Source organism: Canis aureus, chromosome 13 (genome assembly GCF_053574225.1).
Source record: "Canis aureus isolate CA01 chromosome 13, VMU_Caureus_v.1.0, whole genome shotgun sequence".
Lineage (NCBI taxonomy): Eukaryota > Metazoa > Chordata > Mammalia > Carnivora > Canidae > Canis > Canis aureus.
In genome coordinates this window covers 34,902,228-34,929,474 of record NC_135623.1, presented here as the reverse complement: position 1 = coordinate 34,929,474, position 27,247 = coordinate 34,902,228, and the positions used below count along the sequence as shown (strand labels likewise).

At 34.9% G+C, this 27,247-nt stretch overlaps 1 long non-coding RNA gene across 1 annotated transcript; it reads left to right on the top strand.

The window, feature by feature from the left end:
• The first annotated feature begins 1,490 nt into the window (after window positions 1–1,490).
• On the top strand, window positions 1,491–19,509 carry LOC144281617 (uncharacterized). Its single transcript, XR_013350050.1, has 3 exons — window positions 1,491–1,541; window positions 6,334–6,437; window positions 19,394–19,509. It is a non-coding gene; the product is annotated as an uncharacterized LOC144281617 (long non-coding RNA).
• Window positions 19,510–27,247: the final 7,738 nt, after the last annotated feature.

The following is a 27,247-nucleotide window of genomic DNA, read 5'->3' as shown; positions in this document are numbered from 1 at the left end:
AATATTTCACTTCACACTCTTTCTGTTTACGTAATTTCTGCCAACAAGCTTTCTCAGATTCTTATCCTTGTCCTACTATAAGTTGGTGGGGTTTTTTCCTCTGAATTATGTCAAGATTATCTCATTGCTTTTGGTTTTTATATATATGATATGCCTTGGTACATACTTTTCTGTAATTTATCCTATCTGGTATTCTCTGAAATTCTGAAATCTGTCATTTGATTTCTACCATTAATTTTGGAAAGTTCTCAGCCATTACTTCCAGTATTTCTTCCACTCTGTCTTCTTCTTACGTTCCTATTATACATGTTATATCTTTTGACATTGTCTTTTAAGACCTAGATGATTTATTATTATTACCATCATAATCATTATTATTTTATTTTAATTTCAGTTTGGGAAGTTGATCCATCTTCAAACACATCCATTTTCAGTCATCTTATAACCCCATCAAAGACATTCTTCATTTTTGTCACAGTGTTTTTAATTTCCAGCATTTCTTTTTTATTCTCTTAGAGTTTCCATATCTCTGCTTATATTACCTCTCTATTCTTGCATGTTACCTACTTTTTCCAATAGAGCTCTTATTAATCATAGTTGATTTAAATTCCTGAGCTGATAATTCCTGTATCTTTACATTTTGGGTCTGATTCTGATGCTTTCTTTGCATCTTCAGACTTTTTTTTTTTCCCTTTACTTAAAATTATGCTGAAAACTCAACGTGATGTATCAGGTATTACCATCTGACTTAAATAGGTGTTAGTGTGAGGTTTTATATTAATCTCTGTGGGAGTTAGGCTGGGTTTAATATTGTGGATGCCAGAAGATTCAAATCCTTCTACTGATCTTGTTTTATCTTCTTCGCTATCTTTGCAGCTCCTTAGCTTCTCATCAAACAGAGTATGCATCTTACTGACTTTTCAGCTGCAGTCTTCTGCTGCTATAGTGCAGTCTTGTTGGTACAGTTGTTAGGTGTAAGGGAGGGGAAGCATTTTGCAATCATACAATTAAATCTCTGTTTTTTAGTGGGCCTATGTCCATGGGTTTTGACTTTCACAAGTGTGTCCTAGAATTTTTTTTTCTCCCTTAGGTGAGACAGGAAGTGACCTGGAGTGGGAGAAATATCATTTTGTTTGGTGGGATATGGTTCTAGTAGTCTTTTCCCTGTACAGTGGGCCTTTGATACGGAAAACTCTCTCAGTGTATTTTACAATGTTTTCCATCCCCTACCTTTGCCAAAATCATGAGAGGATCTTTCTTGGCTTGCCACCATGAGAGCTTGGATGGGTTCCTGGAGGTAAAACCCATGAAAGTTATCTCTCTCCACAAAACTGCTTCTTCCAGGAATTTCTCACTCTGAGGCAAGTTTATACTCACCTTCCAGTATTTCATCAAAATTACCAATAAATGTACTTACCAGTTTATGAGTCCAGTGGATTGTGCTTCAGGTAAAATCTCAGTTGTGACTTTCTGTATTTGTCTGTCTGTCTAGACTTCAGTGTGCTGATTTTTCTCACAACTTCAGTCTTGGATGATCTTTGGTAAGTGATTGATTTTCCATTTTTTAACTTTTTCTTATAAGATAGGAGTGACAACTTGTAAAATTTTTGTATATCAGAGCTTAAACCAGAATTTTCTCTATACTTTTAAAAGCCAAACTTCTTCAGATAACTGTTTTCAAATATTTTGTCTGTTTTTTTTTACTTCTTTTTCACTTTTTCTAACAATTGGTAATAAAAAATTAAACATATACAAATAGAATACTACCATGATTCCATGCAGTCATTATTTAGTTTCAACAATTATAAAACATACAAGAAGAACTTGTGATTTCTTTTCAAATGAGATAGAAAGTAAATGAAATACTATAAATTCTTCTAGCATTGTCAAACAGTTGAGAATCCAACTTAAAGAGGCTACCACTGGTCAAAAATAGGACAATATGAGCACCATGAAGGTTAAAATATCTCAAACATTTAAATTTATGAGTTTATAACAAAGATACAAGCCTAATGATAGTGAATAAACTCATCATGTTTAAAACTGATAAAATAAATAAAAGTTTGAATCATTTATCCTGTGTTTCCTAGTTATTGTCACCAAGCATGAAATATATTTATTTTTTTAGAAAAAATTTCACTTGTAAATATAAAGAATAGAGCAAGATTAAAATATCACCATTTTGCAACTATTAATATTTAAATGAATCTTGGCATCAGCCATTATGGCTACTAACATTAGAAAAACTAATGGCATCTATCCATATTCCTTCCTGATGAAAAATTATTAACTTCCCTAGGAAGTAATCTTACCAAAAATATATAATCTGAATCTAATGCTCCATAGTTGTTATTATAAGTTATAGGAAATACAGAGCACAGAAGAACATATTACTGTACATTATGAGGATAGAATTAGAATCAGCAATTCTCAGACTGGAAAACACTAAAGGCCAAATAAACCAGTTGCTTCCTCAACAATATTGCCAATATAAATGCAATGAAGGGGGCACCTGGGTGGCTCTGTGGTTGAGCATCTGTCTTTGATTTTTGTGAGGTTTCTTTTTTTGTATATTTTTTTATTGGAGTTTGATTTGCCAACATATAGTATAACACCCAGTGTTCATCCCATCAAGTGCCCCCCTCAGTGCCCGTCATCCAGTCACCCCATCCCCTGCCCACCAACCCTTCTACTACCCCTTGTTCATTTCCCAGAGTTAGCATCTGCCTTTGGCTCAGGTCGTGATCCCGAGGTCCTGGGATTGAGTCCCACATCAGGCTCCCCACAGGGAGGCTGCTTCTCCCTCTTCCTTTGTCTTGGCCTCTTTTCTCTGTGTGTCTCTCATGAATAAATAAATACAATCTTTAAAAAAGTCAATAAATGGAATCTTAATAAACTTAATAAATAAAGGATGAGAATTTACTAAATAAAAGATTGTTTTTCAGTTCTGTTTTTTAAGACCAAAAATTTGGAATATATTTTATGTTTCTTCTTCTTTTATTTTTGTTAATGTCATTGATTATGCCTTTTTCTAGGCAGTTCTGAGGCCCTATGGATATACCTACTTAAGGCTATGTTGTACAGCTGTAATTCTCTAAAATTAGAACTATCATAAAATAACACTAAAATCTTACCCCAAATTAGGAGATAAATCGGTCAAATACTACAATTGAAAAATTATACTAAGAAGCATTTAGAGAATTAAAATCTAGTGTAACTTATACAATATTGACAGTGTTTGCTTTAAAAGAGCAAACTCTTGGAACATAAAAGTTCAATTGGATTATAGTTTATACCATTTTCAGTTCTATACCTGCATTAAGTTTAGATAATCCCCAAAACATAAATGTAAACACCTTTACATCTTTGATATAAAACACATGGATATAGAAACCAAGTAATACAGTTAATAGAAAATTATAAGAGAAATACAATGATAATGATGATGGTGATGATGATTATATGCTTTCTGAGGTAATGTCAAGAACACGAAATTTAGAATATAAAGCCAATTAAAAAAAATTGAAACTCCCAGGGTACCTGGGTGGCTCAGTCAGGTGAGCGTTGAGTCTTGATTTCTGCTCAGGCCATGGTTTCATGGGTCATGAGATCCAGCTCTGTGTTGGGCTCTGTGCTCAGTGGGGAGCCTGCTTGAAGATTCTCTCTCTCTCTGCCCCTCCCCCCAGTCATGTGAATGCTCACTCGCCCTCTCTCTCTCTCCCTCTAAAGTAAATACATAAATTTTTAAAAAATGTTGAAAGTTCCCACAATCACCTATTTTACCAAAAAAGATTTCATTTCAAATCGTAGTATCAGGTAAGACAATCAAAGAATTAAATGAATTAAGTTCTTTAATTTAATGTTTTAAACTTTATACACTTCCATTATTAACCTTTCACTTTAAAAAGTTTTAATATAGAATGTATCAAAAGGCAAATTATATTTATAAAAAGATGGATTCTCTGGGCTCTCCTTCCCATCCATGGCCTAAAGCTAATTTTCTGAAATAACCCAGGAGGAAGGAAAGTTTTTCAAAGTGTTGAGTTCTGGGGAAAAGCATTTTGATTAGTATTTGGTTCTATTAACATGGATAAAAGTGTCCTCTTTTTTCCATATTAGTTTAAGTCAAGAAAGTTCATTTTTCTCCAAAAGTTAGTTATGTCTCCAATAGAAATTTTATAGCTTGTAAAAGTATTAGCCAGCTATTTTTCAATAATTCTGCATAAAATACTTTCCAAAACAAAAGGTAAATATCAGTGAGCATATGTTCTTATGTTCATGGTTCTAAATACATCTGCAGGTCAGTATTTTTAAGCCAGGTTCAGTTGTAAAGTTCTTTTTCAGACCACCCATTGGTAGGACTTGACTTCTTCCTACAAGTTTAGATAAGATTCAAATGGCATATATTATTATTATTTTTTAAAATTTTTATTTATTTATTCATGAGAGACACAGAGAGAGAGAGAGACAGAGGGACAGGCAGAGGGAGAAGTAGGCTCCATGCAGGGAGCCTGATGTGGGACTCGATCCTGGGACTCCAGGATCATGCCCTGGGTCAAAGGGGCAGGCACTAAACCGCTGATCCACCCAGGGATCCCCAAATGGCATATATTAATATTAGCTAAAGGAGAAGTAATAGTACATGAAAGAAAGCACATTCATGTAAGCATATTTGAACCCCTTACTCTATAATTCATACCCAGTAGGCCAAAGTAGATCACCTGACATGAGACATTGATTCAGGGACAGGTTAAGAATTGCAAAAAATAATTAAATCTGCCAATGTCTACTCCACTAGTCAGTTATTTATGATCCTTACACACACACAATTTACTCACTTAATCCCCAAGATTTACTAATTATTGATCAGTTTCTCAAAATCTGCATCAGTTCTGGAATCAATTATTTTTATGTGGAGACCTAATAACTAAAAAAAAAACAAGTTATTCTCCATCCGCATACCCAGTGTGATTGTGGAACATGAACAAAGTCAGTGCAAAAAATGCTCTTTTTTGGTAAGAGGAGAAATGAAAGACTTATGGGAGCCACTGATTCCCAGGAATTCTGAAATCCTCCTTGGCAAACAGTATCATGTACTTCCAGTCTTGATACAGATAATTTTCTTGATTAGACCCTGGTTCCACTTTCTGGCAGAAGCTGTGTTCTGTGGCTCTTTCTATTTGACACTCTAGCATTTTCTATTTATTCTCTGCTTGTAGTAGTGGAGGACTAGGGTTTTTTGTTTGTTTTTGTTTGTTTGTTTAACATCTTCAACAGACTGACAACATTTGTACAAATGTAGATATCTCAAAAATGTGTTTAAATGGGTGATGGATGTTAAGGAGGGCACTTGTGATGAGCACTGGGTGTATATGTAAGTGATGAATCACCAAATTCTATACCTGAAACCAATTTTACCATATATGTTAACTAACTGGAATTTAAATAAATACTTGAAAATTTTAAAAAGTGTTTTTTGAAAAATGTATTCAATTACAGTGAATGATAGATGCCAACAACCTCACCCATAAATATCTTATTTTATTGTGTTTTAAAATATTTTACTTATCTATTTGAGAGAGAGAGAGCCCTCAAACGCAGGAGGAGGGGCAGAGGGATAAGTAGACCTCCCACTGAGTGGGGGTCCTGACTCAGGGCTTGATCCCTAGATTTCTAGGTTCTCCACAGTCCTTAATTGTACTTGTACATGGGGCTATTCTCTTTGTTTCAAGCCCCTATATTAGTTTTTTTCAAAATGAGTCAATGAATTTATTGATTTTTGTTTCAAGTTTTTATTGAAATTCTAGTTGGTTAATATATAATGTTGGTTTCAGGAGTAGAATTTAGTGGTTCATCACTTACATACAACACCCAGTGCTCATCACAGGTGCCTCCTTAATTCCCATCACCCATTTAGCCCATCCCCCTGCACACTTCCCCTCTAGCAACCCTCAGTTTGTTCTCTGTAATTAAGAGTCTACTTTGTGTTTGCTTCTCTCTTTTCCCTATGTCCATCTGTTTGTTTCTTAAATTTCACATGGGAGTAAAATCTATGGTATTTGCATTGTCTGACTTGTTTCACTTAGCATAATACACTCTAGCTCCATCCAGGTGGTTGCAAATGGCAAGATATCATTCTTTTTTATTCAAGCCCGTATAATGGTTTACTCGGTTCATGGTATCCAATCCCAAAGCCCATGCCACATTTTCAGGTTTTGGTTTTGGCATCATCAACGTCTAGATGCCAATATCTTGATTTGCCAGCTTACTAAAAATCCACTCCAAACTTCAGTGACCTATAGTAACAATAAAAAATTATTCCCATATTTACAGGTCCCCACTTCTTTGTGAATCAGCTAACTGAGGCTAGGCTTAGCGAAGTAAATCTCCCATGTGGATCTGGATGGACTTAGCGCACCACTATTGACTGGACACAGGTAGGTCTCACAGGTATTCATTCTGAGGCTGAAGTTATTAAAAATGTTCTTAGCTACTTGATGGAAATCCTTTTCATGTGGACGGCAGCAATGATAGGGTCCTAGCCCATCAACTCAGGCACACCTGAGGAAAGCTCCTCTTGCATCACATCTGAAACATCCTTTTGGTGAAAACAGTTCATATGGTAAAGGATGTGGATGCATGAAAGCATGCATAGTTGGGAAGCATAATGTAACCTGCAACTATAATACCTTTAAATTTATGGTAATTTTTTAATTGCTATAAGCTTATTTTATTTCACTAAGAAATTATAAACTGTTTTGGAAATAATAAAACTTAGTTAAAAATGCAAAGAAGACCTCAAACACACACAAAAAAATGTTGTAATCTATTTTTTAAAAGATTATTTATTTATTCATGAGAGACACAGAGAGAGAGAGACAGAGAGAGAGAGAGGCAGAGACACAGGCAGAGGGAGAAGCAGGCTCCCTGCAGGGATCCCGACATGGGACTCGATCCCGGGTCTCCAGGATCATACCTTGGGCTGAAAGCAGGTGCTAAACCACTGAATCACCCAGGCTGCCCAAAACCTGTTATAATCTAACATCATAAATAACTTACCGACTTACTGGTGGGAATATTATATTCTCACTTACGCAAACTCTTTAACCTTTGAACACTAATTTTAACTCAATTCGTTCCTAATACATATGCACAAATAGAAGACTGCCAAGGTCAGTGCTTCCTTGCTTCAAGGAGATAAACACAGCACAGATTTTAAAACAGATTTACTCACAGTTATAAACCTTAGTTGAGAACCAGTTTCCCCCTTGGGCACTCTTTTGAGGAAGGTCAGTGAAGATATGGATTGTCTTATTTTTGCTAATAGTCTCTTTCCCATTCACTTTTTGGTAATTATTCTCTTACCCTTGTTTAATTGTCTCTTTCTCTTCTACTACTTACCTACAAAAATTCATTCCACTTTCCCTTGAAGGCAGAGTCATGGCAAATTTGTAACATCTTTATCTGCCTCCCTTCTCTAAGTTTTATAACTAATAAAAGACTGGTGTCCCTGTGACTACAGGACAGAGTGCAGACTATCTGAAAGAGATGTGACCTCAGGCTTCTGCAGTACTCTTCAGTTACAGCCTCTTGCTTTCCCAGGGACAGATGATAGAACTAATATGGGAGTAGTCATGGTAGATGACTATCTGTTTGGATCTTCTAGTTTGCACAGAAATAGAATGTTCAGTCATTTTCCCACCTACAAGTCAGAGAAAAACATTTCTGCTCACTCCATAAATTTACATGTTCCATGCTCCCCCACCTACCCCCCTCCCAACATCTACAGTTGACATAGCACTCACTCTGTTTAATGATGACGGCACTTGCCTTTTGTCTTCCATGGTAAGAACAAGCTGACAGCATTTTTGCAGTAACTCTCTATCAAGTCTGGCAATCTGAATGGTTTGACTAGTACAGATCTTAGTCGTAAGTGTAGTTAGTTGATTTTGTAGTCTTCCAGAACAAAAAGGCTGGGTCATAAACTAAGGCCTTGCTTGGACTATACAAGTGAAACATCATAATCATCAACAATAACAAAACAAAAATGATAACAAAAATGTTTTAATGTGACCAACAGAAGCTGAAGTGACCCACCTATAGTTATCGTCCCTGACTAATTTTCAGACTTGAGTCAGTTCAAAGAACTAGAGTCTCTTCATTGACGGGGAGGAAGATACTTTGAAGGAGACCTGTTATATGAAGTAGATAGTGTATATTTTCCTCTTTGTCTCCCCTAAGAAAGCTCATAGATGTTAAACAAAGTAATGATGCATCAGGGAACATAAAATGCCAAGTCATTTCTCAGATTAAGGGACACTGGTCTTGAGCTATCACAAATCCCCATTGAATAAAAATGCCAAAAGGAGAATAGTGCTTTATGGGGATCAGATGATAAATGGAGTTTTGGTTCAAGTCCATTTCATTGTAGGAGAGCGCGTCAACGTAAATGTAACTTGGTCCTTTGCCCAGTTGTTAAGAGATTAATTGGAATAGAACTAAGTGACAACTGCAGAATACCAACCTTGGCTACCAAATTACATTATGAGAGCTATTATTACAGGATGATCAAGTGTAAGACTATGGAATCTCACCCTCCCACATCCAAATTGCAAATTAAAACTGTACTGAAGACTTTGGTTTCTAAGTGGGCTCTAATAAGTAGTCGTAGGCCAATTCTTTCTGCTGAAAAAAACTAAGAAAATTTGTACAAATTACAAAATGTACATTTTCAAAGGCAAGAGATAGCTACAGAAGAAATAAAATCTAGGTAAGCAAAAATTCCATTCAGGGGATAATTTTTCCTTGGTGAGCTGATAAACTAGTCTTTTTTAGAGCCCTGTTGATACTTGCTAATTCTGGCCACAGGCTTTGGGTCAGACAGCTCAAGCAGACTCTGCTGGGAGAAGGAGAAACCCAGGAAATTATTAGTTGACATGCAGTTATAGAATAACAAAACAGAAAATGGAGGCACCTCAAACGCTTGACCAATTCTCTCCACAGGACATTTTCTGAGTTCTAGGACTATGTGGGAGTCTGGGTAGTTAAGATAAAAATTTCTGAAAGCTAGACTGAAACGTCCTGCAAACCAAAGTGCTTAAGAAACAAAGTCCTGCTGGGGGAAGCCGCAGGACCCAAGTGCATGGCTGGAATCCTTTCAAGATATTTGCCAAATTTTGAACCTTCATGAGAGAGAGACTATGAATGCTCGGCCGGTAAATTCTGAAGGCTGAGCTTGGTTTTAAAACAACAACAATAACAACAACTCAGTGTTATCACCTTTCTTTCATTGCAAATACATCATTTTAATATTTCTAATGATGATGGAAGTAGACTTTAAATACTTTTCAGATATTTCAGAATTGTGAATTCTGAAGCTCTGATGTGTAGAGATCATATGTATTGTGAAGCAGTCACCTTGCACCTAGCTTGGAGATTAGAAAAAGCACATGAGCCATAAACAGACAGGAATCTCCGTTTCACATGAAGACAGGGCTATTTACTTTGTCAGGTTCTCAGTGACTCCTATTCACTTGGCCTAGAGTACTTGTCTCCCTACTTGGATATGTCTCAGTTCTTCTCATTCTTAAGGTATTGGCCTGCTTATCACCTCCTCAAAAGCAACTGACCAGATCATCATCAAAGGTGGACATCCTCAAAGATAGACAACTCCTCATTTTCTGCTCATCCTCATTTTTTATTTCTGTGTAATCACCTATAACAATTTAAAGGTGACGTATATTCTGTATTTTAGATCATTTTTCTCTTGTAGTTTCCCTCTTAGAAAATCTGCTCCATGAAAGTAGAGACCATTTTTATGGTTTTCTTCTTTGCATGTGTCCATGGTCCTTGACATATGTGGTGTACATAGCAGTCACTGAATAAATATTGATTGGATTAAATGGAATAAATCAGCAAATATTATTGTAAAATATATATTATGGCAGCCCCTATGCTAATTTCCACTTTATTTTTGCCATATACAACTTGGATGATTCTTAAATTTGTCCAGGGTACAAGTTTTATTACTCTGTCCATGAGAGAAAACACATATTCACAAGCACCATATATTATACAACTTCTAATATGATACTTTGTTAAATAATGATTCTAGAAATAAATAGGCCTTTCTCTGAATGTAAGTGGTTATTGAACATAACATCATTTTTGTAGTCTTATCATATAAGAAAACATATTCCTTATGTATCATTTAAAATAATTTTAAGCTTAAAAATCTTATAATTATTTTCTTAATGTCCAATTTCACATCCTAAATGGGAAATAATAGTGCTTGGAATTCCAGTAGTGTTATTCATGACTAGATGTCTGTTTACAGCTATCCTTTTGATAAAACAGGTCAGTGTTAAGCTTCAGTAGGCTGAGAAATTTAATATGATTAGTTCTCATTAATGTCAGAGTTAAGCTTTTTCCTTATAATAAAGGCAGAACCATTCAAACAAGATTCTTGCAGAACCCAGATATCTGTCACATAGTGATTGTCCTTTCTTGCACCATTAATTTCAGAACAACTAACAGAATATTAAAGGAATAGTAGTACAAAAAATCAAGATCCTGAGGCTTAAAATTATATAAATTTAACATTTATGGAATAGATATATGTACAAAAACAATAATTCATCTATATGTATTTATTTATTTATTTTTAAAGATCTTATTTATTTATTCATGAGAAACACACACAGAGAGAGGCAGACATAGGCAGAGGAAGAAGCAGTCTCCCTATGGTGAGCCCAATGCGGGACTCGATCCAGGACCCCAGGATCACGACCTGAGCTGAAGGCAGATGTTCAACCACTGAGCCACCCAGGCACCTCGCATCTATATGTATTTAATAATACTTTTTAAATAGCATCATTTTGTTTCTTTCAATATTAGAAAACTGTATTCTGTTTTAAAAGATTGAGAAATATGTAAAAGAATATGTGCGAAATAATAATCACCAACAAACCTAAAATCCAGTGAAAATAATCATGATCATGTTGGTCTATTTCTTTCTTGACCTCACTACTGGCATGCCTGAGGATGAGCAAAACTAAATCACACCCTTGGGATTCTCATAAGCATTTGTTGAAGGAAAGCCTACAGGAAAGTAGGAGTTCTGTGAAAAGGCAGACTGGAGGCGTGGCATTGTGATTTTCACATAAAAAATACTGTGACTCACAGAAACTACTTTATAATTTATTTAAAATTTAATAAAAATACCATCTCCATATTTAACTGTGATAGATTTCAATATCTAATTTATGTTTACATTTTCAGCATTATAATAAAAGTGAAATAAGGATATTTGAATTCAAGTCTTCCTGGGAATATTTGCTTGTTTCTAAAGGGAAAAAGATGCCAATGAAAGAAGTATATATCAAGGCATAGAACAATGAAAATGTGATATTAATAAATTAGCTCCATGGAAGTTTTAATTTCACAATTAGGAATTTTGATGGGAAAATTGTAAAAGAATTTTTATCAGCACTGTGTGCCATTCTTCTTCAAAAGTTTTCCCTACTATGACCTAATTAAAATAGGAGGATTTGGTTTATATTAAATTTGGTAGCATTGATTTCAATTTATGTTAAATATGTTAATTAGTTAATCATCTTTGGTCACTTTGTTGTTATGTTGGCACTTTCCATTGGAATGAGGAGACTAGCTCCAGACACGAACCCTTTTGCACTAAATTAGACTACATTGCCTCCTTTTTTATTTTTATTTTTTTACTTATATTTTTATTTTTTTGCCTCCTTTTTTATAACAGATCACAAAATGACATGCAGTTCTGGTCTGTTTACAGCTAAAGCAAAATAATGGGCATTACTCTTTGAAACACAGACACAATGAAGTGAGGAGTAGGAATGCTAAATATGAGAAAATGTAGTCCCATTTCAATTAGCATTAAATTGGGAAAAAGAAGATAACTTCATATTTATTACAGACATAATTCAGTATGAATATCTAGCAACCTATATGCAATAAGTAATCTATTACTAATATATCAGATGCCTTTTAAGTCAGGAATATGTGACACAACATAATTGTGCGCATGTGTGTGTGTGTGTGAATGTCTGTGATATATATATATATATATATCGCAATAACATACATCACATCATAGTCTATTTGATCTCACATGGCAAGAGAAAAGAGATTATCCTATGTAACAGGTTCATGGTATCCACATGAGGTTTAGCCACCAGTAGAAGTCAGAAACCAATCAATTTTATGGAGCTGAACATTGTTTTTGTTTGAGACATGTTGAGTGTTGTATATCTCTAAGACAACCAAAGAAGTTGAATACACAATTGAATACACAGGCCTGTATTACAGAAGAGAACTCTGGAGACTTTGAAAAATAGTTGAGAAGTAGAAAATGATTGAAACAATGGCTGTGCTTGAGATAACCAAAGGAAAATATATAAAGCACTGTTCTGAAACTGGTGAGTTTTCTTTGGCCAATGTAATGTTTAAAAAAATTGCTAGTAAATTAGGAAAACCTCCTATGTTTTACCTAAAAGACAAGTTCCATTTATTCTTTCTCACCACAGTGCCTTTACTCTGTCACATTATCTACTTATCTCTTGAAGTCATTTCAGTTCTCAAACTTTTTTATGATGAAAGAGAAAAGTTAGGCTTAGGATTCAGCATTGGGAAATTGCAATAGCATGCATTTGATTTGTGGGATGTAATGTGCTTTATAAAATTCTCCATCAAAATATGTGTGGTAAAAGACCAGGCCTAATTTTATGTGTGTGTGTGTGTGTGTATATATATATATATATATATATATATATATATATATATATGAATATATATGTGTGTATATATACATATGTAAATATATAATATACATATATATGTGTTTAATGTACAATAACACATATGTGTATATATAGACACACAGCAATATATAATACAATACAATATAAATAAATGTGTATATAGCAAATGTGTGTACATATGTGTATATATATATATATTTTAAATGTTAACACATTAAGGAGTGACACTTTTTTTTAAAGATTTTATTTATTTATTTTTGAGAGACACAGAGACAGAGGCAGAGGCACAGGGAGAGGGAGAAGCAGGTTCCCTGTGGGAAGCCGGATGTGGAATTCGATCCCAGGATCAAGACTGGAGCCAAAGGCAGATGCTCAACCACTGAGCCACCCAGGCGTCCCAGGAGTGACACTTTTATAAATATATTAGTTTTCTAGGGCTGCTATAGCAAAGTACCACTAACTGAGTGACTTAAACCACAGAAATTTTTTGTCTCACAGTTCTGGAGGCTGAAAGTCTATCAAAGTTTTGACAGAGTTAGTTCCTTTAAAGAGCTGTGAGGGAGAATCTGTTCCATGCTTTTCCCCTAACTTCAGGTGGTGGCTGGCAACCTTTGTTCCTTGGTGTGTAGAAATACAGCTTGATGTCTGTCTTCTCCCTGACTTGGTGTTGTCCCAGTGTGTATGCCCCTCTGTCCAATTTTCCCCTTCTTCTATGATTACAGTTATATTGTACGGGGCCTACTGACCTCATCTTCACTTAAGTAAATACATCTGCAAAGACTTTATTAAAAAAAAATATCACAATCTGAGTTACTAGTGGTTAGAACTATAATTTATGAATTTTGGAGGCACATACTTCTTCAACCCATAAAAATAAGTATAATAACAATGTCATAGTAACATTAATTTGTTATAAAATTTCTAAATGTTTCCTCTATTTCCTATACTCATATTCTTGACCCATGGTGAACAATGTACACAAAACACACTTAGTATAGCACTACTTACAACAATGAGAGAGGAAAGAAAGAAATAAAAGAAAGAAATAAGTCAAAACTTAAGAAAGATAAGTTACAATAAATATATTTTAGAATAATTTTGGCTTTGAGATTTTCAGAATAGTTTTCTCATGACATGGATATCTTTCCTAAACAAGTGGTTGCCTCTAATTTTTGTCAGAGCAAGCATTGTACCCTGGTAATCTGGGGATTCTTCAGTCCTTTTGGAACCATACTTCCAGACTTTTATTTTGTCTGCTCAACTAGCCCTAGAGAAATCTGGCTGCATTAGTTTCCCACTTATTTCACTCTTTACCCCACATGGAAGTCATATACCGGGAAAACATTTTTGTATCTTTGCTTGCCTTCTTCTAATCTACTTCTGTATCTCTGTATAAGGAGATGTTAATGCAGCTTTTTCTGGATATACATCATTTTTTAGAAGTACTATTTTTCAAAATCAGATATATGAGTCATCCTGAAATACCTTTCAATCTGGTATAATCTCTAATCTCCATTCTAGCAAAAATTTGTTTGTAATACATGCATATACTCTACTTTCTTGTTTTCCTGTTAGTTTTTTTTTCTGAGATTCTCTTTCCTATGAGACTTAGAAAAGAAAAAATAAATTAATATCTATGCTCATTTAGCTCTTACAAAAGCAGATGATTAAAAAAATCAATCTTATAATCAATAATTTCTTCTTTAAAAATTCCTTTACAAAAATGTAATCTGTGTCTCAGAAAAAATATATATCTCTCACATAAGTATAGTCTTTTTAATACAGTGATTCAAAAGTATTACTTTAAACCTTGGAAGAGCCATTGTAAAAATTATAAGAATATTTTGGTGCTAGAGAATAAAATATAATACATAAAATGTAATGACCTAGTATCAAAGGCATACAATAGTATATCAGATCCATATTGAAATGACAAAATGAATAAAAGAGAATTACTTAAATTATATCATGAAGTTATATGAGTAGATACAATGAGTATTTTCATTACAGAAGTGTAGAACAGTAGAAATACTATTTTATATAGTAAGGGTTCAAAAATATTTAAATATAGTTACAATATCATTAATAAAGTCACTGGGACCATGAAATAATAAATCCTGTAACTTTGTGGAAAACAAAAACCACTTCATAGTACTAGATAAATTATTTAAAGAATATAAGTGAATGTAGTTTTTATAATATATCCAACTGTGCTTTATACTGTCCCTTTGGCATTTCAGTTTGCAGTTTTGAAAATTATTGTTGAGTTATATGATGACATGATAAGATATAATGTGGGAATCCCTGGGTGGCTCAGTGGTTTAGCGCCTGCCTTTGGCCCAGGGCGTGATCCTGGAGTCCCGGGATCGAGTCCCTCATCGAGCTCCCTGCATGGAGCCTGCTTCTCCCTCTGCCTCTCTCTCTCTTTCTCTGTCTTTCGTGATAAATAATAAAATAAAAAAAAAGATATAATGCAACTTTATATTGTTTATAAATATGTTGAGAAATAAACATTTTTTATAAGAATGTAAGATGCAAAATATTATAGAATCTGCTAAGAGTGTGAAATCTGAGGACAAGTTGCCTAACTTTCAAAGACTTTCTGTGATCTTAAGCAAATTATGGAATATCTCTTTATCTTAGTTTTCTCAATATAAGAATAAAATAATCATTATGAGAATTAATAAGTTAATACATATAAATGAGTTATATTTGTATTCCTTGCATGTTCACTATCTAAAAGTATTCTCTAGGGACCCCTGGGTGGCTCAGCGGTTTGGCGCCTGCCTTCAGCCCAGGGCATGATCCTGGAGTCCCAGGATCGAGTCCCACGTTGGCTCCCTGCATGGAGCCTGCTTCTCCCTCTGCCTGTGTCTCTGCCTCTCTCTCTCTGTGTCTCTCATGAATAAATGAATAAAATCTTTTAAAAGAAAGTATTTTCAGAGATTCGTATTTTATAAAGCCCACTATATTTATAAATTTTAATAATGTATCATTTTACAAAATTTAATAATAAAAATTAAAAATACATTTTTGATAATTTAAATACAATTTAATTTAATAAATATGAATTTTAATAAAGCCCCCTAACTTTATAAATTTCCCACTATTTATCAATTTTGAAAACTAGATTTTAATATTGACATGTTACAGGACTTCAATTAAATCATAATTTCAACTGTTGATGAAAAAAGGATGTATACCAAACATAAATTATATCTGAATTCATCAGTTATCTCCAGCACCAAACAAGGTGTCAGACAGGTAATAGACAACTCTTTTTTTAAGTTAATTTGCAAGACTTTCCTGAAGATATATTAGCATAGAAAGTTGGAAACATGGGTTGAGAACAGATAAATGATAGGACATCCACTTCTCTGGAATCTCAGTATTCTTTCTTTTCTTCTACCCATTCTTATAACAGTAGCATCTTCTTCATTACGTGATGCAGGCATCTCTCATAATCTAAAGATATTTGATTATCTTCCAACATGGATATTTTAAAATACAGTGTATCAGTAGAAAATTTTAGGTATAGTAGGATGAACATATGAGGAGATTATTGCCATTGCAAAGATAGTTTATTATTCATAGTTCTCAAGATGAAAGGGCATGCCATGCCTTAGGCATAGGGCCACAGGAGAAGCCCCTGGGTTGGTCATGAGGCAGATGGAATGGAGACACGGTAGGCAAGGGCCTTTATTGTGATTTCTGTGGGAAGGAATGGGCAAGGCAGGGTTAACAGGCAGGCTTAGAATTAGCCAGTTTCAGGCTCTGAGGAATAAAGTCTGTCCTTAATTGTCAGGTACTTGGTCCTGGGTAATTAAAGCAAGTTTCAGTGATAGAGAGGATGAAAGCCCAATAAGGAAAGTAGTGTGGACTCTGGATTGGTTGGTGTGTGTTTGAAAAAGTGCAACCCCAGGAGGAAGACTCCTCTTGACAAAGTGGGGTGGCACAAGGGAGTCCAACGGAGTCAGGAAAGGAGGCCAAGACACTGTGATACAGGCATATTATTAGGTTGTCCAAAACGAGGCCTCTTTAGCACAAGCAGGTAAGGCAGGTGTTAAAACATCAAGTTTATGGAAGCTTGAAACATGATTAATATATCTGGTTACACCAAAATCTTACCTCCTCATCCATTATATTCACATCCACACCTGGTTACTCTGTAAACTTAAACTAAGTTGCAAAAGTAGCTGTCAGGACTCCTAATGTAAAACATTAGGACAAGGGTGGAAGGTAAAAAGGAATAATGTGCTAATACAATTGGTCATAAGGGAATAGTTCAAATTATTGCTGCAGTCTTCCTTTACTCATTTTTTATCCTTTTTCCTCGATCAAAATTTTTTATCGTCAGAGGTCTTTAGTTAGTCGGGAAACTCAAACCACATTCCCGAACACTTGATTCTCAATAGTTTTGCTATTATGGAGTTGGAGATATTTCATTAACTTTTGTGTCTGGACATGGATGTCCAGAGGATTACCCCAGAGAATTTTCTGAATTCTAAACATAGTTCTACCGAGCTTTGTGATTATTCATTGATATACCACAATGATAATTTATTTAATGGATACCAACAAAATATGGCATTGTACTTCTTAAATATAAGACGTTGCCATAAGAAAACTAGTTCCTCATACCGGAGTTGATTATAAATATATAAAACCATTTCTGACTAATAGAGAGACATAATGACAATCATTAAGAACCACAAAGCCCATAGGGAAAGAACCGGAACTTTAAACATAATTCAATATACACCAAAAGTATTCTCACATTTTAGAGAACAGCAAATGAATGAGGTCCTTTGGCTTTGAGGGATAGTCATGGTGTTCTAACTTTACTCATATTTGATCTTACTGACTCCAGAAAGGTAAGTAAGTCATAGGAGTGAAAACAATAACACAGACACACATTCAATACTTATAGATCTTCCTTATCTAGATTCACATATTCTACAGCAGAGTTTTCAATAAGTATTTCATCAAGTCACAGAGGTATATGGCTATTCACAGAAATGAAGGAATCCGGTGATCAGGCTAGGTTCTAATGTCAAGTGTTTATGTCTTTGAAGGTTTTGAAGGGAGGAAACAGAGTAGAGGCTCCTCAATTCCCAATAGTAAGAAGGGACAGTATACACATTTTTTTCTTCAAACTGCCAGCAGAAGCAAATACCTTGACAACAAAGTTCTCTTCTAGCATATGGATATGTACAGATTTTGTAAGCTACATATATAGATTTTGTAAATTATTTTTTCTGAACTTTTTTTTTTTCAATTTTATCATCTACAGATCTGCCTCAGCAATTATCAGGATAAAGACTGATAGGGCAAGCTTAGAAATGACAATAATGGGGATCCCTGGGTGGCGCAGTGGTTTGGCGCCTGCCTTTGGCCCGGGGCGCGAGCCTGGATTGTGGGATTGAATCCCACATCGGGCTCCCGGTGCATGGAGCCTGCTTCTCCCTCTGCCTATGTCTCTGCCTCCCTCTCTCTCTCTCTCTCTCTGTGACCATCATAAATAAATAAATAAATAAATAAATAAATAAATAAATAAAAGAAATGACAATAATAATAGAGAGTGCCCTTGGAGAACACCACTACAATTATTATTAAATGGTAGTAATTATATAATTTTTAAATAGCTACCAAACACTGAAATGGCATGGCAAGAACTAGGTATGCTTTTTACGTTGTTTAATCTTCATGATAATATTTCTAAAATATTAATAGGGACCTTTTCAACAAAGATCTATGGGAGGTGCTAAATTATAGTTCTAGAGAAAATATTAGCATTTTTCTATGTTTTTAGATCCTTATGGTGGTTTCAGTACCTGTGAATTAGTGAAAAACATATTTCTGCCTCTGCATGTTAGTGTTGTGTGAATCCTAACTTTTTCGAGTACCATAGAAAAGCAGATAACTCAATCCTTCTACTCAGTGTTACCCAAGGTAGCCAAAATCAGTGCCAGCATCATGATAGTGACACTGGTTACACAATGGTATAAATTTAATACTGACTTCAGAGTCTTGAGTTTGTTCCATTGTAAACCTCTAAGAATAGGACAAAAGTTCCTCCCTAGCATTCTGTTAGATGTCCAGCATCAAACCCCTTGGGGCTTACACCTATCCTAAAGGTATAGGAAGGCAATGACTATCACAGTCAGCTGGGTACTAGACAGGGTTCTGGTGAACTGGGCTTCATCCCTCTTGCTGGGCAGTGAAAGGTATGACTTTTATGGAAAAGAACTGGACTTCTCACCTTGAGGCAGGTGATGTGATAAACTGGCTGATAGCTAGGGCATGGGGTTGAGAGATAACAGTTACTACTCAGGTGTCCACCAGAGAGGACTCTACCCAATTTAAGTCCTGAGAACTCAAAATATTTAGTCACTTAGAGTGATACTTCTCTTGGTCTATGAAGCCAGAACTTTTCAGGAAGTCCCATAACTACTCTGCTCTTTGGCAACTCTGCTAGCCTCAAATCCCCAGATTCTTGAGTCCACCCATAAACCATCACACGTTGTTTCCCTCTCACTTTGCCACTTCTTTATTCATTTACAAAGACTTTCTGTTTTGTTTGTTTTGTTTTTCTGTAGGCTTTCAGACAGTAAATGAAACTGATAACAGTAATTGACAAGTCAACCAAACAACCAAACAAACTTCCTATCCCCCTCAAACACAAGGAGCAGTTTCCAACACATGTTGAAGGTAAGAAGGATACATGGAAGTGCTACCATGAAACTCTGAATCCTTCTAAAGCAGCAAGGAAATTTTTTAAAAAGCAAAAATGTTAACTTCCACATTAGAACAAAGATATCTGTTATAATTGCCTATAATGCACTGACTCAGTCATTCTAAGCCCAGTATTTTCACATTTGGCTTCTAGATTATTCTCAGGAAAGAAAAGAAATGGAAGTAAGAAAAGGAAGAGGAGAAGGAGGAGAGATGTGACAGGTATCTGATGTGACTCAGATGTGACTGAGTGAAAGAGAGTACGTTACATTACTCATGGGTAATTCTTGAGCCAACTCCAATGGCTCTTGAGGACTTCTTATTCCCAGAAACAATAGTATCCCATTGTTTATGCTTAACAGGCACATAAATGCAACAGTTAGGCGTTTATCATAGAGTAAGTCATGCTAAATTACTCCCTAAGTTATGTTTAACTTCAAATATTTCTCAGTACAGAATTCTATAACTTTTACGAGCCTAGTGCCTTGAACATGGTTAGTAAATGTAATGTTACAGGTAGCATAAAATTTGAAAGGAATAGTTTATACTATTTTATTTTTTCATATATTCCATTAAAATGCATCAATGATAGAATAATTTCTTTTTTTTAAATTTTTATTTATGATAGTCACACAGAGAGAGAGAGAGAGAGAGAGAGAGAGAGGCAGAGACATAGGCAGAGGGAGAAGCAGGCTCCATGCACCGGGAGCCCGATGTGGGATTTGATCCCGGGTCTCCAGGATCGCGCCCTGGGCCAAAGGCAGGCGCCAAACCGCTGCGCCACCCAGGGATCCCTGATAGAATAATTTCTATGTTACATGTGGTAGGCTGAAAAATGTCCTCACAAAAGACGACCATGTTCTGACTTTTAGAACCTATGAATGTTATCTTACATGGCTAATAATAATAATAATAATAATAATAACTGTTTGTAGTTATAATTAAGTTAGGGCTGTTGAGATGGAGAGATTATCCTGCACTATCCCAGGGGACCCTAAATGCAATTTCATGTATCCCTATAAAAGGTTGTCAGGGGGAGGTTTAACATGCACAGAGAAAAAAACAATGCTAACTAACATAGAGCAGAGAGGGTTTTAATAATATTGAACTTGAAGGTTAGAGTGATATGGCCACAACTGAAGGAATGACAAAAGCCACTGAAACCTTCAAAGAGATGGTGGTCTCACTGACTTTTGCCTTGATTCAAGCCCAATGATACTGGCTTTGGATTTATAGCCTCTAGAACTGTAAGAAAATACATTCCTGTTGTTATAAGCCACCAGTTTGTAGTCATGTGTCACAGCAGCCACAGGATAGGAATATATCATGCAACTGCATATTTGGTAGATAAAAACACATTGAAATAGATTTATTCATTTAACCAGCTCTTATAATGAGCCTGATACCAGTCACTGGAATCGATTATGTCAGTAAGAATTAGTGAAAGCATGATTCAGGTTGTTAGGTGACTCACATCAAATAAGACAAAGTTCTAGTAGGGAGTAGGGATCAAGACCTGTAGGTGAAGAAATCTACTTAACAAAGAAGGAAAGATTATTTATTCAGACAAGAATAATAGGAAAAAGGGAAAGACAATTAAATAATTAAGAATGGAAAGAGGGGTTTTGGGAGTTACCCTGCCTGGATACAAATCCTGCTTCTACCATTAATCTACTTCTCTAAAAATATAAACAAGAGTGTACAAAGTATGCCTATGTTAGAATTATTGATGTAATAACTTTATAGTAATAACATTAAATAATGTGCCTGGCTTATAGTAATTATTAAATGTTGGAAACTGTCATCATCAAGATTTTGAATAAAAGAAAGATCAATGTGATTATTAATATCAATAGGTATTTTTTTTCTATAGAATTGGGATTTTATTTTACCCAGTTTTACTTGATATCTGGATTTTTAAAATGTTTTTAAATTTTTAAATTTATATTTTAGGAAGTTAACATACAGTGCAATATTGCTTTCTGGAGTAAAATTGTGTGATTCCTTATTTACAAAGAACATCCAGTGCTCATCATAACAAGAACCCTCCTTAATCCCCATCACACACTTAGACTATCTTCCACCCAGGTCCCTCCATCACTCCTCAGTTTGTTCTGTCTAGTTAAGAGTCTTTTATGGTTTGTTTCCTCTCTCCTTTTTTCCTTTTCTCCTTTCCCATATGTTCATCTGTTTTCTTTCTTAAATTCTACATATAAGTGAGATCATATGGTGTTTCTCTTTTTCTGGCTGATTTATTTCACTTAGCATAATACACTCTAGCTTTATCCATGCCATTACAAATGGCAAGATTTCATTCTTTTTGATGGTTGATTTCATTCTTTTTGATATATTCCGTTGCATATATATACCACATCTTCTTTATCCATTCATCAGTTAATGGGCATTTGGATTCTCTCCATAGTTTGGCTATTGTTGATAATGCTGCTGTAAATATTGGGATGCATGTATCTCTTCAAATATGTATTTTTGTATCCTTTGGATCTATACTTATAGTGCAATTGCTAGATCATAGGGTAGTTCTACTTTTCATGTTTTGAGGAAACTCTATACTGTTTGCCAGGGTGGCTGCATCAATTTGCATTCCTACCAACTGTGCAAGGGGTTTCCCCTTTCTCTTCATCCTCATCAACACCTGTTTTTTTCTTATTCAACAGATATTCTTAATAAAATAAGGAACTAAAGCCAAGTTTTTTTTGAGGATTAGAAACAAAGAAATTAAAGTTTAGTAAATGAGTGAAAGTATTTATTTGTGATGTGACAGTGGATACAAAATAAGTGGCATGGATATTTCTACAAATATCAGGGTTAATGCAATTATTGAAAATTAGAACGTCAGTCGCATATAAAGCATTATGAATTAAGCAAAGTATATAAATAAAATAAATTAATGAAATTAAGAAGGAAGGAGAAATATACCCTTTTCTTCCAATTTTTGATTAAGGAATTATGGCCAATCTATAGACACATAAAGCTCAGATAGTAAAGTATTGTAGGCTTTGTGTCTAATATGATCTTTGATGAATCTATTCAGTATGCCATTATAGTATATGCCATTATAGTAATGCCATCATATAATGCCATTATGCCATTATAGTATAAAAACAATAGGTAATACACAGGAATAATAGGTAATACATAGGAAAATGAGGATATGTATCTTCCAAAACCACTTTATAAAAACATGTTGGAGGGCTCCTGGGTGGTTTAGTCAGTTAAGTGTCCAACTCTTGATTTTGGCTCAGGTCATGATCTCAGGGTTGTGAGATTGAGCACTGTATTGGGCTCTACACTGACTGTGGAGCCTGCTTAGGATTCTCTCTTTCCATCTGCCCCTCTTCCCCTTCTCTCTCTCTCTCTCTTTCAATCTCTCTCTAAATATAGAATAAAATAAAATAAAAAGTAATAACAAAATAAGTAAAAAAAAAAACAGCTGGAGAGCTGGATTTTTCATCCTCTGATCTAAATAATTATGTGGCTTTAGAAGACTTATAATCTTCAACTTGGAGATTTATAAAATATGGAAAATGACACCTTCCTTGTATGGGCATACCTTTCTTGATGACCGGGTCATGCATCAGAAACACCGGCACAAATTCAAAACCATTTTGGACTACTAAATCAGAAATTCCCAGGTGGTACTTGTAGTTCTGTTTTTCTAAAAGTCTTCATAGAGGTCCGATGCAGCCAGTCCAACATTATACTACCAGCTCATTGAAATGATAACTGTAAAATATTTATTATGGAGCCTAGCACAATATGAGCACTCAAAACTTAAGGCAAGCATGTTTATACTGTGGAAAATAGACTAAAAAGCTACCAAGGAAAGCTCTGAAGAAAAAGTCCACAGGATGGCCATATTAGGGGGCCAGAGGTGAGAGAAAACAAGAAATGATAGTCCCTTTTATTTTTGTCAGGCCTGGAGAGTTAAAGAGCCAATTTAATGAATGTGCCCTGGGCATGTTTTAGCACAAGTTTAATAAGATTATCTTCTTTCTCTTTCTCTTTTGAGTATAGTGTCCCTCTCCAAGGAGCTTGGGGCATAATTCAGACATAGAAACTTTAGATTCTCAGAATACATCTATTTTCTCATCTCACTGTATCTGGGTATATGGTTCTTTGTCTCTAAATTGTCTTTATTCCAATCATACATATTTATTTAGCAAAATTCCATATATTTCAAGACCTGAATCATTATTATCCTTGACAATGATCTCCTATCATGTCATGGTCAGTAGTTTATTATGGTGATTATCATACTATTAAAAATATGTATATCTATCTATCATCTATCTATCTACTATCTATCTATCTATCTATCTATCTATCATCTATCTATCTATTATCTATCTATCTATCTATCTATCTATCATCATCATCATCTATAATCTATCTATCATCTATCTATCATCTATCTATCTCCTTTGGAAAACTCTGGGAAACTTTGGAAAACTCTAAGGAGATCAAATACCATATTTTATTCATCTTGATATGCCCTGAATTTCACTAAGTACTTGGTGAAATTCAGTACTTCATACATACATAACTTCAGTTATGTCAACTATGTATACTTAGTTGACATAACATATAAGTTTGGAGATGAATGAAAACCTCATTTCATGGTAGAATAGGAACACATTCTGATACTGGGAGAGGTCATTATATAGATGATTCTAAAGCTAGGTACAAAAGTAAAGGTGAGAAGGTGATAAATACAACTATACAACTATAACACTTTGGTTACACTTACGCTTAAGTACATATTTCATGATGTTCAGGGAAGAGAAGGAGGGAAGAGATGGAAAACTATTAGAAGGAATATAAATGATGAAAATACATGAAACCATAATGGTCCTCCTCCACCACCCACCCTGAAGCTAAAGCAAATGGTTGGTATCAGTCTGTAGGAGGAATTACCACCAACACCTAAGTATTGGGTGGCCCTCATGAATAAATTTTAGCTGCACTCTGCCTTGGATACTGAAGATAAACTAGCTCACATGTTTGACTATTTCTTGCTTTGCGTGTCTATGCTAAGGTCATGATTTCTGAATCAATAAGGGTGAGGGTGAAGTATTGATGCTTGCTACAACATGAAATAACACATACTAATTGTTGCTACACACCCATAACACATACTAATTTAAAGATGCCTGTCACAGAGGGCCAAACATTGTATATAGACTGAAAGTGGAGTAGTGGTTGCTGGAAGAAGAGAGTGACAGAAGGTGTTCTAAAATTAGATAAAGGTGATAGGTGCATGGCTGTGGACATATAAGAAAACCACTGAATTGTTCGCTTTAAAGAGATGAATTGTGCAATAAATGAGTTATACCTCAAAAAAGCTGTCATAAAAGTTGAAGGAAAAGAGTTTGGTGCATGATTAGACAACAAAATAACCAATGAAAATTAAGAATCCTTTGTGAAATAGATGGCATGTAGCATCCAAAGTTCCTTATATTTGCTCAGTAGTTTAGCCCTCTACATTTTAAGGAAACTCTTAAAAAATAAATCATATTTCACGGAATAACATATTAAAAGATGAATGTTCCCATCACCATAATAATAATGAAAAAACTATTATCAATTTGTCCTATTTGATTCAATACTTTTCATATGTAAAAGAAATAAAATGTTTTGCATAAATGTAAATTCCCTTTCAGCCAATACCTGGATCTATATTCCTATTTTGTTGGAAGCCAGAATTTAAAAAAAAATTAAATGATATGCTTAAGTCACTTGATTCTCTAATTTATATTTTTCTAATGTCCTTGGGCCATAGAAAGTGCAAATCAGCCACCAATTATTTTTTATGGTGAAATAATTTATATTTAGATTTATAGCCAGCTGGACTCAGTTTAGATGATCCCAATTTTGTTGGCAACATCCAAAGCATCATAGTCAGGAGCCAATTGAACATATGCTTTCTTTTGTCCATCAGGCCTGATCAAGGTGTTGACCTTGGCCACATCAATGTCACAGAGCTTCTTCACAGCCTATTTGATCTGGTGTTTGTTGGCCTTGACATCCACAGTGAACACACAGTGTCTTCTATTTTCTTCATGGCTGACTCAGTAGTCAGGGGAGTTTGATGATTGACATAGTGGTGAAGCTTGTTTCTCCTGAGGGTGCTCTTTTGAGGATATTTGGACTGCCATCGGAGATGCAGGGTCTTGGGTCATCAGAATGTAGGTGACATGCGGGTCTTCTTTTTTTTTTTTTTTTTTTTTTTTGTGACTGTGCACGCCTTTCAGCACCACTTTCTTAGCTTTCAAAGCTTTTGCTTTGGCTTTGGCTTTGGGAAGGGCAAGGGCTTCCTTCTTCACCTTCCGCGCCATCTTCGTGAGAGGGATTTCCAAGGCTCACTTCCACGGCCTTATAGAGCGGAGTTTCTCAGCCACCAATTATTAACATTAATATTTCAAACTCCCATTTAAGGCGCATGCATTGCAAAGTATAAAAATAAACTGCTCATTTTAAAAATGTGAAAATTAAATTAAGAAAAATACCGCTATCAATCTGTATTAGGAAAAACAATGATAGCCCTAAAAAAAGTATCCTCTGTCAGTATAATTAGTTTAGAAAATGTTTAAATTCTTCAGTAATATGAATAGGGAGAAACTTAACAATACCGTTAGGAAGATAACAAATATTCAGTTTCCCTTTCATTCTCTTCCAGCTCTCTTAAAGTATTAGTTTGAAGAAGGAAAGCCTATAGGAAGAAAAAGAAGTAGAAGAATGAGTTAACTGAATGATATAAATCTAAATAAATAATAGTGTTTTATTTTGTTTTAATAGAACAATAGTTTTGAAATACAGGAGCAAGAACTGTAACTTAACTTTCTAAAACTCAAATTCATTTTAACTTTGAGCTTTCATCTTTCCAGACAGGTGAGCAGCATAACACAATCATTTGTAAATATCTCCTACTTTCTTTATAACCTACAGTCAATCAAAACATTGGGAGTTTAGTAGTACAGAATAAACTACCTCATATGGATCACGTGACTGCATGCAAAAACTATATTTTATAAAATGGAAATTAATATGCATTTTAAACACTTCACTGCATGACCAAAGGTTCTCAGTGTTAGTGAACATGTTTGTGTCAAAGTTTAAAGAGACATTTCAAAGAGCTGAGTATGGGCAAATACCGTCTATTCAAGGATATTGTTTAAAACAGCATCATAGTTAACATAAATGCTCAGATTCATCACCTATCTGAGGCCTATGTTTCAACTGGTCACAAAGGAAATGTCACAAGACTATCTGTGGTTCTGTCTGGTTTTATAAAACATGTGTCTTTTCTCTTTGAACTCTGTGACTCAGTGGCATTGGGAAACTCCATCTCACCCAGATGACCAAAGGGAAGCATGCCTCAGTTTCTCACACTTTCTTTCCCTTTCCCTCTGTTTCGACATCCCTACTTGTTCCAAAGCTTCCTTGCCTTCCCCAAACCCAGACTAGGGGAACTGTTTACTAATCCAAGGTTGAACCTACACTTGCTATGCCAATTCACAGCAATATATAGATGACAGATTAGATTAGATTAGATTAGATTGATGGATATAGATAGATAGATGATAGATAGAGATCTAGGTATAGCTATCCTTTCCTTACTCAAATGCCTCTTCCTAGATACAGGTTTTGACTTTCAAGACAAAAAGGCAAGAAGCCACAAGTTCTTTTTGCTTTTTATC